The following is a 15,480-nucleotide window of genomic DNA, read 5'->3' on the forward strand; positions in this document are numbered from 1 at the left end:
AAAGAAAAGTTCTACCTCCCATCTTCAATGCCCAATGCAATCCTCTTTCTTCTCTCTCTGTCCCGCCCCCACTGTTGTATTGTTCATTGTCTTCCAGTCGTTGTGCTTGTGTTAGTTGTTGTGTTTCCAAAGCAAAACTTGCCTTTCTTTAAGGGGGCTCTTCAGGTCCTCTGGCACTTCTTAACTCCTTATTTACCTCCCTATGCAGGGCTTGTCTACCTTACATTGTGGATACTTGATCACATTTTTTTAAAAAGTAGGGCTCCAAATTGTTTTTGTTGTTAAGAACTTGCTTAAATGAGAGCAAACTTTTCATGGGAAAGAAGCGGTCCGTGGGGGGCAAGGAACATAGAACCTTAGGCCGCCTGGGCATGGTGGCGCACACGTGTGATGCCAGCGCTTGAGAAGCTGAGGCAGGAGGATCACAGTCTGAGGCCGGCCTGGGCTCCACGGTGAGTTCAAACCCAGGCTGAGCTCCATCGAGACCCTATTTTGGAAAAAAAACAAAACAAAACAGCAAGAAACCCTCATAAAATCTTAGGCTGAAAATGACAGGAGGCCAAACATGATTCAGGGGAATAGAACGTGGTCCCGCCTCTCACACGAAAGAGCTGCACCCCCAGCCGTGCCCTCTGCCCATGGCCCAGGGCCCACAGCACCGCCCTGGCTGTCTGTCTAACAGGGTGCTCAGCATCTGCTGCCTCGGACACTGGGACCCCCTCCCCCATGGTAACTGCGAGAACTTTCCTTTCGCCTTTTCTCAGGGTCTCGTGTGTTTAAGGAAGAAGCAACTGACCCGCACAAGCGTGAAGTGGGAGGTGGGAGGGGCTCAGCCAATTTCTTCCTTCTCGGGTGACGTTTGTCTGTAAAAGGGAGAGGGGTCAGACTCCTGACCCAGAAGGAGGGTTCGGGGTGAATTAGCGTCACATCCACCATCCTTCTCTTGCTGGCGTGCACAGGTCCCCGCTGGCTGTGCTGAGCCTACACCTGAAACCCGCTTGCACAACTCTGCCATGGAAAGCCTCCCTTTTGCCCCAGGCCAACCTTGAAGTAAAAATCAAAACACAGTCAAATCAGTTCAAAAGAAAATCCACCCTCCAAATATTTATAAGCAGTGCAGATTTTATTGAAGAGTTTGTGAAGGACCCAAGGGAGGGATTTACAAGCCGCGCCCCACAGGTGGGGTGTGGTCGGCAGCGTGGCTCATCCTTCTCCCGGGGAGGGCGAGGCTCCACTCTTCCTCTGCACGGCCCGCCTCCTTTCTCATTTCTTTGCTGCAATGCAGGTGTTCCAACCTAGGCACCTAGGCTGGGCCGAGGAAGGGGGCCTTCTGCTCATGCAGCAGCCCCAGCAGCCTAATTAGCACGACACTTGGACACAAAGATTTCTCTCTGTTCCCTTCCGTGCATGGTTGAGGCCTGCAAATGGAGCGCCAAGGGCATGTTATGAAACATGCACTTTTAGGAGAGGAAACCTGCAGGGTTAGAGCCAGGAGTACACTTGTAATCCCAGCACTCTGGAAGGCCGAGGCAAGAGAATCACAGGTTTGAGCCCAGTCTGCGCAATTTAGGAAGACCCCACGTCAGAATAAAAAGTAAAGAGACCCGGAAATATGGCTCAGTGTGAAGGCCTTGGGTTCAACGCCCAGTACTGGAGAGGGAGTAGAGTTATATTTAGGACACATGGAAGTTTTTACTGTAGCATGAAGAAGAAATTAAAAACAAAGAGAAGCCAAAAGAAAATGGAAAACTCCCAGTCCGCGCAGTTATTTGCGTTGTTAAATCATTGTCAATTTGGTGTAGTGTTTGTCCAAATAAGACACTGCAACAAACACGCACAAAACTGTAACCATGAAACTAATTAATTAATGCAACACATATTTGTTCCCTGTGTGTGATGGGCCAACCGTGTTCGAGATGCTTAAAATATACAAGCAAAGAAAACAAAGGCTGAGCCCCGCGTGCTGCCTGCATGGTAGGGGAGGAGCCAGAATCACCCCAAACACAGCGAATAAGCCAGCTGGTGTGTTAGATGATTGCTGCGGGGCGGAGGGGAGGTGAGTCAGCAGGGCAGGAGAACTTCGAGTCCTCCAACGTGGTCGGGGGTATTTGCAGGATTAAGCAGAGAGGCCAAGGGCAGCCTCACTGAGAAAATAAAATGTGAGCGAAGCCTTAAAGGAAGTAAGCGCATTAGCTAAGCAGTTATCCGCGGAAAGAGCGTTTCAGGCCAGAGCAAAGGTCGCTGGGTGGGGTGTGGCCGGTATTGTTTAGAGCGGGGAGACCGGTCTGGGGAGGGGTCCCTGTGAAGACTCGGGTGTTATTCTGAGCAAAACGGGGACTCTCAGAGGGATTTAGTGCTGAGAAGTGGCAGGACCTGAGAACTTGTAAGAGGATCCTTGGCTGCTGTGTTTGAAAACATCCTGCCTCAGGGCTGAGGGTGGAGCTCTGTGGTAGAACGGGGGACTAGCGGGTGCAAGACTGTGCCCCGCGTGCACCCCACCCCCACCCCCCCCACCCCCGTGCAGAAGGAGAAAAAGGAAAAGAAGGAAAGTGGGGTAAAAAGAGAGGGAGAAACTGGAAAGGGAGGGAGGGAAGGTCGTAAGGACAGGGGTGGCCGCGCGGGGAGAGTGCATGTTCCCCGGCCGCATGGCAAGACCTTCTGTTAAAAAACCACAGCCCTCCCACGCACCTTGGGCCCCCAGTTCTCCTGCTCCGTCTCCCCCATCCCCCACCCCCCAAGGGGGGGAAAAAGGAAGGACAGAAGGCACCCAGTAAGACTAGAAGAAGGGAGCAAGGAGATTAGAAGGTGCAACAAGATGGTGGCTTTGACGCGGAGGTGGTGAGAGGGGGCCCGAGTCCAGCTGTAGCCCGAAGATGCCAGGGTGATGCCAGAGTACGGGGAGCCAAGGGCATCCCCCAGGCCCGGGGCTTGCCCGGCGGAAGGCAGAGTGGGCCACTGACCGCAGGTACCAGAAAGGCCTGGCTGCCTGCAAATCCAGCGCGCCTGTAGGCAAAAAGTTGCAACTGATAGTGTAACCTGAGCTCTATTAATTTGCTTCTTTGTTTTCGCAGTGTTGTGGATTGAATGCAGGGCTTTCCTGGCCTTTTTTTTTTTTTTTTAAGAAAAAGTTTTGAGACAAATTTTCACCAAGTTGCTGAGTTGCTGGCTCACAGTGGACGCTGGGTTTTCAAACGTCCTGCTTCAGCCTCCCAGAGTGCTGGGATTACAGGCAGGTGCCACCCCACCCAGATGAAATGCCTTGAACACTCCTTGCCTTCCCTAAAGATGTACAGTAAGTGGTTTATCAAAAACCGTTTTCACAACTGGAGGACCTAATTCTGAATAAACTCTCACTGTTATTTATAGCCGATGGCTGCAGATATAATTTATTTCACTCTCCTGGCAATAAAGAAGCAACGGTCTTCTCCAGCTTCACACCTACAATCCTCTTAGGTGATTTTTTAAAAATGGTAGTCGATTGGCTTCTTAGATCTTCCTTTAGAACTAACAACAGCTAACACTGAACGCTTATTCACCAGCCTATGTGCTGAATGCGCTTCACAGCGCCCCTCTGAAGCTGGAGTTATCTCCATTTGAAACACGAGGAGGTTTGGACAGCATTTAAATATTTTGGTGGGGACAGGCAGGAGCAGAGGTCCAGGGCTTCGGAAACTATGCGAGTTGTCTCTCCGCTTGATTGCTAAAGGATCCACCAGGGAGGGATATGAAATTGCAGCATTCTCTTTATGTTTCTGTATCGTTTGTTGTTTCTTGTTCCTAAGATTTATTGAAGCTTCAGTTTTGCACCCTTTGTTGGAGAACAGTGTAGCTTTATTTATTATTTGTTCATTTTTTTTTTCAGCACTGGAGAGCAAGTCCACAGCCTCACGCATGCTAGGTAACCCCTGAGCTCAAATCTATCCTCTAACCCAGCGCTGCTCAACCTTTAGTGTTTATACGAGCTGACAGAGATTCTCAGCCAGACTAAGCTTTGGTCAGGTTCTTTAACATGTGCCACGACTCATCTGTGTACTTCTTCCTAAAATCAAGGTTTATGCCAGCTGCATGGTGGCAGCACTCAGGAGGCTGAGACAGGAGGATTGCTGTGAGTTTGAGGCCAATCAGGCCTATGTAGGGAGACCCTGTCTCAAACAAACAAAACAAAACAAAGCACAGTCCTATCATGAAGAAAGATGATAGTAAGGACCCTATTAAATCAGGTTACCAAGAGCCGTCCACCTTGATGCCTAGATATTTAATTGTTTTCTCACCCACCCGCACCCGGGTGAAGTCCTGTAACCTTGCTCATCTTCAGCAAGAATCCTCTGGGGTTGGAGGAGACAGAATTCTCCCTCAGCCCGACGTTTCTCTTAGTAAGATTCCGCCCAGTGACCTCGCCCTGCTCTAAGGCTCTCTCAACCTTACCTTGCCTGCGCTATATTTGGAGCTGACCCCAACTTCTTTCCTAACTGCAGAATGCTGGACTGGGGATAGAGCTCAGTGGCAGAAGTGCCAGCCTGGCAAGCCTAAGGTCATGAGTTTGATTCCCGGGACCAAATAAATAAATAAATAAATAAATAAACTAACTGCAAAATACCACTGCAGCGGCCCTCATACCCGCTGTGAGGGTCTCAGGTGAAGTCTGCAGTCTGCCCTGCTGTGCTCTTACAAGTGTCATTGAGGGTTTTTTTTTTCTTTAACAGTCACCTGTTGAGTTGTGGTTTTTTTTTTTTAATGCAGATTCTTATTTGGTCAGTAGGTCAAGATGGGGCCAGAGGTTTTTTTGGGTTTTTTGGAGACAGGGTCAAGCCTGGCCTTGAACTCATCATGTAGCCCAGGCTGGGCTCAAACTTAGGGATCTTCCTGCCACAGCCTCTGGAGAGCTGGGGTAACAGGCGTGTGCCGCCCTGCCCACAGGACCTGAGATCTTGTGTTTCGGGCAAGTTCCTGTTAACGCCCTGGTTCTGAGGGTGCAGCTACACTTTTATTAGCACGGAGGGAGAATGATCTTCGACCCTCTCTAAGCTCTAAGAGCTTGCACCACTCCCCCGAAGAGGCTCTGCTTATGAAGGACTTTTCTCCATGTGCCTTTTTTCCCCTGCTGAGGGGTGGGGCTTGGACCCAAGGCCTTGCACGTGCTCGCTTAGGACTCTGCTCCTGAGCAAAAGCCATAGCCCTGCTGTGATGATCTCTACCTCTCCAAATGGTAAATTCTAGATTTTATTTCATCCCCTCACCCCAAGTCGGGGCCTCCGTCTTCCTATCTATTTCACAGTTTCTCTGGCCTGTCTGTCTCTCTCTCTCAGAGACAGTTAAACTTCTGGGCATTTAAACTCCTTAGATGAACACTGAACATGCTGCCTCGGCCGTTCATCTCCGCAAGAGCCAAGCGGAGGGGCTGGGAGATCTGTCCTGAGTGAGCTATTTCAAGGTGCTGCGGGTGAGGCAGGCTCCTAAATTTAGATCTTAATGAACTTCTCCTGATTAAGGAGATACCGTCTTGCACTCTTCCACTTTGTGTAGAAAATTCAGCACACACTTGAGACTGATTATGTTCTTTCCTGTTAGACCTTTGAAACAGTTCCTTTCTTGAAGCAACCTTTCCCTCGCAGTATCCGGTTTCCGCAGCGGGGAGGGAGGCCGTGCACCCTCCCAGCTGTGATTACAGAGCCAGCTTCCCCTTAAATCTGCACAGGATCACGTCTCCACCTCCAGCTCTCCAGTGCTGGGCTCGGCACACTTTTTCTGGACAGGTCTAGGTTAGTAACCGTTTTCAGCTTCTGGGGCGCAGGTTCTCTGTTGCAGTTACTCACTTCCGTGGTGCAAAAACAGTCATAGACAACAAATACGTAAATGCGCGTGGCTGTGTCCCGTCTTAACTTTACTTGTGAAAGCAGAGAGCACGCCAGCTGGGCTGCCGGCCACGGGGCGCTGACCTCTGACCTGCGGGCGCGTGCAGACTGCAGCCGTCTGGTTACAGCGCCTGGGAATTTGGACCCAGGGCCCCATGACTGTGTCACGGAATAACAGAGGGTTGCTGAGCAGCTGAGTCGGGCACACTGGGTGGGGCAGGGGTGAGAGCCAGGACTGCTGCTGGGGACGGCCACACGGGGCTCATGACAGCGGGCAAGGGCGCAGGAACGCCAGTCTGCAGGGAGGAGCAGACGCCTGAGGCCAAGATCGGAGGCCAGAGCCTTCGAGAGGAAGGAGGCCGGAGCGTTCTGGTTGTGACAGCCGCGCTCCCCACAGTAATGTGGTCCCAGATGAGCCCTGCCTATTTTTATGCTCACGTCTCCTTCACTTCAGCCAACGGGCATGCCTGTGCTTTCTCGCAGCAGAGAGGCTGGAACCTGAGCGACCCGCGGTGCTCCACACGCCCGGTCCCTGCAGCTCTCCGCCGAGCAGCCCTGCGTTCACAGCGCCCAGCTCTGCGGGCTGTGGCTCTGCGCGGCCGCCCCGCCGCGTGCCTTCCTCTCTCAGCCCCTGAGTGAGCTTGTGGATCCTGGGTCAGTCAGCACTATACAGACTCCTCAGGCTGGGGCTTTAGCTCAGACTAGCGAGAGTGCTTGCCTCGCACATGCAGGGCCCTGGGCTCAATTCCTAGAATAGGGGAGATTAACTGCAAAGGCTACTTTTTAAAGACAAGAGATTGATTGTGACGGAGCTCTGGAGGCTCAAGGCCGAGGGTTTGGTGGTGGCAGGAACAACGCCCTGCCTGTGCTGGTTGGTCTCTTCTTATAAAGCCACCAGTATCTGATCATGGTGGCTCTGACCTTATCTAGTTCCAATCACCTCCCAAAGGTCATAGTCACATCAAGTTGGTACTTAGTATTTCCCAGTGGAGAGTAAAGTCCACCAGATCTTTAAGACACCAGCCATGTCTAACTAGGTCTGCATTGCTCTTTATACAATGCCTTATCACCACACTGATAGCACATTATATTTTCTGATATAACAATGCAGACTACTTGTCTGTAGTTTTAACTACAGTTACCCTCTCCATAGGATCTGGAGGACAGTATACAATGTTAAGTCTATAAAATAGGGATAGGTTCTAGCTAGCCTGAAGATTCAGGATCTTTTGATATTTTTTCCAGCTTTGTGAACCAAAACTAACATAACTATTGAATTTGTTCATAAGTAATAGACAAAAGGAATGCACTATATATGTCCTTTTCATGCTTCTGGCTTTTCTGGGTTTTTTTGAGACACAGTCTTGCTGTGTAGTTCAGGCTGGCCTTGAGCTCACTATGTAGCCCAGGTTGGTTTCAAACTCGCAACAGCCCTCCTGCCTCAGCCTCCCGAGTGCTGGGATTACAGGCATTCACCACCACACTGGGCAGGACTTTCAGAAAGTGTTTGGATCATGTAAATTCATTTGTGAGCTGATCTACTGACAAGACTCTGATCTGCTGGTGTTGTTGGGTGGTGACAAAAGTAAGAGGCTGGGCCTTGCTGAAGGGTGCAGGTTGTGGGTGTGTGGTCCTTTGCTGCAGGCCTTTCCTTGCTCTCTCTGCTTCCCCGGCTGCCATGAGAGGAGCAGCTTTTCTGTGCCACGCCTCCTCAGAGGATATTCTGCTTTGGAGCCAGCCAATCATGGACTGAACCTTCTGAAGTCATGAACCAGAATATACCTCCCGTCCCTTAAACTGTGTGAGTCAGTTAGTTTGTCCCAGGGTCACATGGTTAGCACAACGGTCTTGTTCAAACCTGTATTACTGGGTTTACTTGCCTGTCTATGTGATTAGTGCCTTGGTTGCTTTTCTCTCATTGCTGAGACAAAATACCTGATGCCCAAAATTAAGGGAGGAAAGGTTTATTTAGGTCACAGTCTGTGGAGGTTTTGGTCCATTATCAGCTGGCTCCAAGGCAGGGTGGCAGGGTACAGGGGCATCACTTCAAGGCAGTGGAAGACAGCCAAAGCAGCAAGAGCAAAAGGCGGGGAAGCAGCCTCTTTTCCTCCCTTATGCTGCATGCATGCTACCTCCCAGGCCATCTCAGAGCCCTCCTCTTCCACAAGCTCAAGATGTTTACAAAGTGAGGACCCTGGCCTGCTGCTGAGTCACTTAGTTAAGTTTCTAAACTTCTCAAGTTGGCACAATGAACAACATTCTAGCGCGGTAAGGGCATGTCCTTTTCACTCCAGGATGCAGAACTGGTGAGTCACCTAGTTATGCTTCTGGAGTCCTCAAGTTGACACAATGTACCAACCCTAACAATTAGTAATTGAATATGTTAACATCTTCTACTAAAATTGTGGATTTCTTGCTAAATGAAATCTATCATTATGCAGAGTCTATCTCCAGTGGTGCTTTTTTTCTTAAGAGTCTGCTTAATCTGATATTAATATAGTGGTGCCAGCCTGGGTTTTGGTAGTATTCAATGGGTTAGTTTTCTTCCCTCTTAAACAGCACATAGTAGGGTTTTCATTACTTGTCCTGTCTAACAATTCCTGGTAGTTGGTTACATCAGTTTGTGGTCCCAGATTTACTCCATCTCTTAGTATTTATACCTGTAGGTAATTCCCTCCCCTTGACTCAAGGATGGGCCTGCACTGTTTTGTTTTGGCCTTGAGCTCACTATGTAGCCTAGGCGGGCCTTGAACATGCAGTGGTCCCCTTGCCTCAGCCTCCCTAGTGCTGGAATTACAGGCATGTGGCATCCGCCCAACAACGTACATCACCTGGTAGAACTGCAGAAGTGATGGTGGGCTGGCTTTAAACCTAATCCTCTTGAGAGCCCCGGAAATACGAAGTCAGCCTGCACCCCCAGGAGACCGGGTGGAGCGGCCACCTGGAGCCAAGTCTCAAACATACCTACAGAACAACTAAAGAATCCAGCTGACAGAGCCGAGGTCGCACACCCGATCCCGGGCAGCTGTTCCAGCTCACTCTCAGCCGTCAGACACACCCTAGCTGAGGTGCCAGGTGTGAACGCAGAGCAGTCTGAACCCGCTCCTACTGAACCAGGCCTAGGCTGCCTGCCACTCAAGCACTGATGTTCCCAGCGCCGGGAGGAACAGTGAGGTTTATTTCAGGCCAGCGCTGAAGAAGACAGAGGCCTCCCCTGAGCTCCAGCCTCCCCAGGCTCAGGGCAGGGAAGGTTTCCATGGGGAGGCGAGGAGGCAGGGAGGCCGCAGGCGGGTGTGCAACCTGCTCGGGAGGGCTCTGTCTTCTCAGGGCTGCACATGGGTTCCAGCCTCCCACCGTAACTCCTAAGGTAGGGTGTTACAGGGCTCATGTGGGTCCCGTGAGTCCAGGCGAGCTTTCACAGTTAACGCCTCAGTGGGGCCTTCTTGGAAGCCGAGGGGTTGAAGGGCCAAAGGAAGGAGAAGCCCCTGTCACAACATCAGCCTCGCAGATGGCCAGAGAAGGGCAGCACCGTCTCCACCGTGTGCTACCCGGTGATGCTCAGATTGGTGGGAAATAACAATACGGCATCAACCTACAGGATTAACTACTAATTTTATGTAGTTTGTTATGTAGCAATTGGCAACCAAAAGAATTGTCATTAAACTAGGATGTGTTTGCTTAATGTAATTAGTGATACCTGCAGTTTAAAATCCGTTATTTGGCTGGAGATGCAGCTCAGTGGTAGAGCACTTACCCAGCACGCACAAGGCGCGGTTCAGTCCCCAGTACCGCCAAACCAGACCAACAAACAAAAACTTGCTTTCTTTTGCAGTGCTGGGAGATCAAACCCAGGGCCTCGCACACGTTAGGCAAGTGCTTTACTTGAGCTGTCTAAGTCCCCAAAGTACTTTGTATGTGGCTGACATACGTGCCGATTTTTCTTATGTCTTACATTTAGATTGATTATTTTTTATTCTTCATTTTTTCCACCTCCTTCAGATTAAAAATTGCTTAGTATGATGACCAACTTTATGCATCCATTTAGATGGGCTACAGTGCCCAGGTATTTGGTCAAATGTCTAGATGTTTCCGTGAGGTATCTCTTAGATGAGATTAATGTTTCAGTCAGTGGGCACTGAGGAAAAACAGATTGTGGGTAGGCCTCGTCCAGTCCAGGGGAGGCCTGGGCAGAGAAAACCCTGACCTCCCAAAGTGGGTGGGGATCGCTCAGCATGGGACTTTAGACAGAACTGCAGCTCTGCCTTGAACTGCAGCTCTGCCTTGGCTGTCTGGCCTGCTGATCCACCCCAGGGACTTTGGACCTCCAAATCTAGACTAACGCATGTGATGTGTAACAATTCTCTAGTGTTTTGGCCTAGAGATCACAAGATACTTTTTCTTTTTGGGTGGAGACTACTGGGGATTGAACCCAGGGCCTTCACACTGCTACGCTGCAGCCCTTTGGCAATTTTTATTTTTTTATGTTCATTTGTTTTTTTCTTTTAGGTACTGGGAATTGAACTCAGGACCTTGGGCTTGCCAAGCAGGCACTTGTGCCGCTGAGCTATTTCCCCAGCCCCTGGCTTTTTTAATTTTGAGACAGAGTCTTGCTAAATTGCCCAAGTTGAGTTCAAACTTTTGATCCTCATGCTTCAACCTCCGAGTGCTGGGATTATAGGTCTGTAACTCCACACACAACAAAAGGATACATTCTTGATTTACCAGAATCTACTGTTAACCTTTCCCAACCTTTCTGAGAATGCGCTGAAATTAGAACTCTTAATTTCATTTACCTCCCTGTGACATTGTTGTATATTTTTCAATAGGTAAGACAATATTGTTGCCCTGTGTAGTCAGTGCCAGTCACATACACTTGCCCACATATTTATCATCCATCCATCTGTATTTCCTGCTGTGCTCCTGGGTTTATAACTGGGATTATTTTCCTTCTGCCTTTAAATGTCACGGTGAGAAGGCTGGTGACAAATACTGCTTTGTTTCTTTGAAAATTCCTGTATTTCATCTTCATTCTTAAAAGATGTTTACTTTTGGCATATTTGTTATTATGCTATCTAGGTGTGGTGGCACACACCTGCAGTCCCAGCACTCTGGGAAGCTGAGGCAGGAGGATCACAGAGTCAAGCGAAGTCTGGTCAATTCAGTAAGTTAGTGAGACCTTGTTTTAAAATAAAGAATAAAAAGAGAGCTAGGAGGTAGTTCAGTGTGAAGGCTCTGGGTTCAATCCCTAGTACTGCAAAGAAAAAAAAAGTTATCATCCTGAGACGGGAAATTAGGGCATGTCTGAAACTCCCACATTGCGCAGCACAGTTACAAGGCCCTGCACCCTGACGCCGGCCTGCGGAGTGGGTGACACGAGGAGGACCGTCCACATGAACGTCTGGCACTGTGCTCCCTCGGCGGGGTGGCCGCCCTCACACTGCAGGCTGTGCTTCTCTTCCTGCTTTTACTTGGCCCAAACTCGCTCTGCAGAACCTGTTTCTTTTCCACCTTTAATAAAGCTTTGCTACCAGTTCTGCTTGTCTCAACCAACTCTTCACTCAGGACAGGAGGAATCTGGGCACCACCTCCAGAAGGAGACTCCAGCACCCTAAACCCAGAAACAATTCCATCATTTTCTGACTTTGATCATTTCTGTTAATAAGTCAGTATTGAGTCGGGCATGGTGGCACATGCCTGTAGTCCCACCATTTGGAAGGCTGAGGCAGGAGGATTGCTTCAAGTTTGAGGCCAGCCTGGGCTACACAGAGAGTTCAAAACCAGTCTGAACTACAGAGCAAGACCCTATCTCAACCCTCCTAAAAAAAGGATATTTTAAACTTTCTGTTGAAAATTTCTAGTTTTCCATTTCTCCACGGGGGGATTGCTCTAAATTTCGATCAATTTCAGGACTTATAGAAATATAGATATTATTAGATGTAAGTGGTTGCTTTTAAGGAGTATATTGAAAAAGATCCCCGAGAGGGAAAACGAGATTTTTACTCATAATTCTAACTTTTTTTTTTTTTAGCCTAAGTGACAGGCCATTACTTAATATTGTACCCCAGTCCAGATATTACATAATTTGAGAAAAGGTACTTCTTTTGTTGGCAAATATTATTGCATATCACCTCTGTACTGGTTATTCTAAGAAGGTAGAGTGTAATAGGTACAGGCAGGCATAGTGGCACATGCCTGTGATACCAGCACTCAGGAGGTTGAGCCAGGAGCATTGTCAAGGGTTTAAGGCCAGCTTGGAATACATAGCAAGGCCATGTCTCAATAAACAACGAAAAAGGGAAAATAGGTATGGTAGCCCATGCCTACAATCCTAGTTACCCATGAGACCAAAGGAATAAAAACTTTTAAGAATGGATAGGGAGCCAAGCATGGTGGTACATGCTTGTAATCCCAGAACTCTGGAGGCTGAAGTAGGAGGATTGCTGTGAGTTCGAGGCCAGCCTGGGCTACAGAGTGAGGCTGTGTCTCAAAAAAAAAAAAGGGGGCATGGCAATGAAGCTTAATGGTGTAGTATCTCTGGGTTCTATCCCTAGTACAGCAAAAGTGAAATGGAAAAAGAAAGAAAAAGAGAAAGGAAGAAAGAGGAAGAAAGAAAAAAGGAGGAACAGAAAACAATAAGACTATAAAAATGAAAAAGACATGGTCCTGTCTTTATTTTTTTTTTTAGTGCTGTCTTGAAAGAGCTTGAAGTCTAGATTCCTTATTAATGAACTCATCTCACGATCACGAAATTTTTGTTAAAAATGTCTTTTTTTTTTGTATTTTTGAGACAGGGTCTCGCTATGCAGTTCAGGCTGGCCTTGAGCTCACTTTTTAGCCCAGGCTGGTCTAGAACTTGCAACGATCCTGCCTCAGCCTCCTGAGTGCTGGGATTACAGTTGCGCGCCACCACGCCCCATCTTTTCCAGTTCAGTTTAACATTGAGTACGGTCCTTTCAAATATTTTGGAGAAAGAACAAATCTCCACAAGAGATCTTGAATGTCAGGATTCTCTTTTTCCTAAAGAAATGAGTTTTGATTTTCTACCTTTTTGCTTTTCTAAACTAGGAAAAGCTATTCAGTCTGAATTATCATTTTTGATCAGGGCTTTTCCTTGGTAGAGAGATAGATGTTCAAAATCCTATAAAATATCCTCTAAGTACATAAGTATCCCTGAACATTCAAAGTGTAACAGATTTCTAAGAGAGTGGAGACTTCCTCACTGACACTTTTTCATGTACCCATCTTGTCTGGGTTGGATCCACCAGTACAGTGGACCAACAGAGACAATTTAGCAGATGAGGGCGCAGTAGATTCATTATTTACCTTTGTATAAGTAATATCACTTTTTGGATTTACTTTCTCATCCATGACAGATTGAGCTCCTGGATGATACATCTGAAATATATTTTGGTATCCCAAATTTCTGTGATTGGGGAAATCCCTTTTTGGATAGGCCCCCTTCTGTCTCTCTTAGACAGAAGCTTTTCTTCCTTTAGTAAATTTTTCTACTCTTAACCTCTGTGCTTCCTCGATTTTAGAGACCATGAACTTGGTGTTTCGGACATCTCGCAGGCTGGGAGTTTCTTTCCCCTGTACCATTTGGAGGTCTTCCACTGAGGTATTTGGATGGAGAGGCTGCCAGACTCTAAGTGCTCATGCAGATAGAACCATGACAAACGTGCTAAACACCTTTTCCTGGACCCGCCAGATCAACCTCGTAAAGGGGGTTTATAACTGCTGAACCACACATGCCATCCCTCTGAGGCCCGTTAGATCAGCTCTCTGGAGAAGCCCCTGACTACGATCACCCCTACATCCACCCTTCTTAGCTCGAAGCAACTGGATGAAAACAACACCCGTTCTCCTCTACCTGCAGCTGGGGATATTTCTTCAGAGGGGGAATATGATAGATAGCTAAGTTGTTCAGAACTATTGTAGGCAGTCAGACAGGGCTGGGCCCCCCAGAGGTCAGTGAAGCAGACACCTGTGGCTGGAGGCGTATTAACTGAAGGCCAGGCTTCAAGAAAAGGAATTACTCACCCACACACCTCCCCTAGGGATGAACAGCAGTGCCTGATATTCTAAGTAGGCATCAGTCACCGTGGGGCGGAGGACCAAACCTCCTCACCCCGCTTCCAGGAAAGGCCTTGTCCTACCCTTGTGCACTTACTATGCCGCTTGCTTTCCAGTTTGATCCCACTAATCAGCGTTCCTAAGCGACTATACTTCTTGTAATCTTACGGGCTCCCCATGCTTTCGTCCCACCTCACACCCACCTGTGACTTCCCACTGGATCCTGTGCGACTGTACTTGTAATCTTATTAGTTGACTACGGTTTTGTCCCACCTTGAACCTGCCTCACCTCCTGGCTTTGCTCAATAAAACGCCCTTGAGAAGTGGGGTTGGCGGGCGGCCCACTTTCTGGCCCCCCTTAGAAGCGTTTCTCCCTTTCAATACGTTTTTCCTACTCTTAAAAATTTTTTTCTATGATTCTTCTAGACTTGAGGACGACTGTTTAGCCCCTTGAGTCAAAATTACATGGAGAGGGGCTGGGGATTTAGCTCAGCGGCACAGCGCCTGCCTGGCAAGCGCAAGGTCGTGAATTCGATTCCTGATACCGGAAGAAAAATAAAAATTAAAATAAAATAAAATAAAATAAAAAATGGATGGAGAAAGAATAATGACGGAAGGGGTGCTAGAGTTCAGTCAGGTGTGAGATTAGATTAGCGCATACCTGTAAGGAGATGAAGACCTACATGTCAACGGCCATCATGTCAGCGACCAGCAGAGAGAACACAAGACAGGCCTGAGGAGGCCAGGGCTCCCTGGAAGCTGCTTCCAACCAACCTTGCTCCCTCCCTCCTTTCAATTTGCACACAGGAGCGGGCATCAGCGGTCGCTCTGAGGGGGTCTGCAGCACCTCCTGCCCAGCTGAGGAGCACTGCACAGCGGCCTCGCGGTCTTACTCTGAATGCAGCTGCGAGGCCTCCGGACAGTGGAGGGAAGAGCAAATGGAACCCGAGATGACCTTGGACGTGCCATAGAAGTGCAACGTTTTCATCTGTGGAATGAAAAGTTTATGCATTCCTGGTTTTGGTTTTAGATTTCTCTTTGTTTAAGACCGGGTCTCCCAATGTATTCTGGGCAGGCCTTGAGCTATGCAACCCAGGCTGGCCTCGAACTCGCGATGGGCCCTTCCTCCGTCTCTCTAGAGATGGGGTTAAATGTGCACCAGTACGCAGCCCCGCATTCTTACTAAGTTTTGATTCTGAAGTCCACTTTCAGAATCACACAGACCTTAGTTTCCACATTTTAATGAAGGAGCCTAGCATGGTAGCGCACGCCTGTCAGCCCAGTAGTCTGGGAGGCTGAGGCAGGCAGATGGTGAATTGGAGCCCAGCGTGGGCAATTTAGCAAATAAGTGAGGCCCCAAATAAAAATGTAGGGTGGGTGGAGGGGCTCGGGATGGGCGATCCTCATCTCTACAGCGCTTTCCGCGCCCGCCCCAGAGGGAGGGCTCTGGGAGAGGCCAGCACCTCGGGCAGCTCCGCTGTCACTGCGGCAGGACGGGCCGCCCCTGCCCAGCGTCCGCGGCCTCCCCCAGGGCGCCGCGCGCTCCCCCGGCCCG

At 48.9% G+C, this 15,480-nt stretch overlaps 1 protein-coding gene across 1 annotated transcript in view; it reads left to right on the plus strand.

Annotated features, from left to right (window-relative positions):
• The first annotated feature begins 5,636 nt into the window (after nucleotides 1-5,636).
• Foxn2 (forkhead box N2) overlaps nucleotides 5,637-15,480 on the plus strand; it is a 68,567-nt gene continuing 58,723 nt past the window's right edge. Inside the window, exon 1 of the mRNA XM_005390995.2 lies at nucleotides 5,637-5,759. The gene's annotated coding sequence lies outside the window, so the exon portion shown is untranslated. The remainder of the gene's footprint in view (nucleotides 5,760-15,480) is intronic.

Source organism: Chinchilla lanigera, unplaced genomic scaffold, assembly GCF_000276665.1.
Source record: "Chinchilla lanigera isolate Chin_1 unplaced genomic scaffold, ChiLan1.0 scaffold00040, whole genome shotgun sequence".
NCBI classification, from domain to species: domain Eukaryota; kingdom Metazoa; phylum Chordata; class Mammalia; order Rodentia; family Chinchillidae; genus Chinchilla; species Chinchilla lanigera.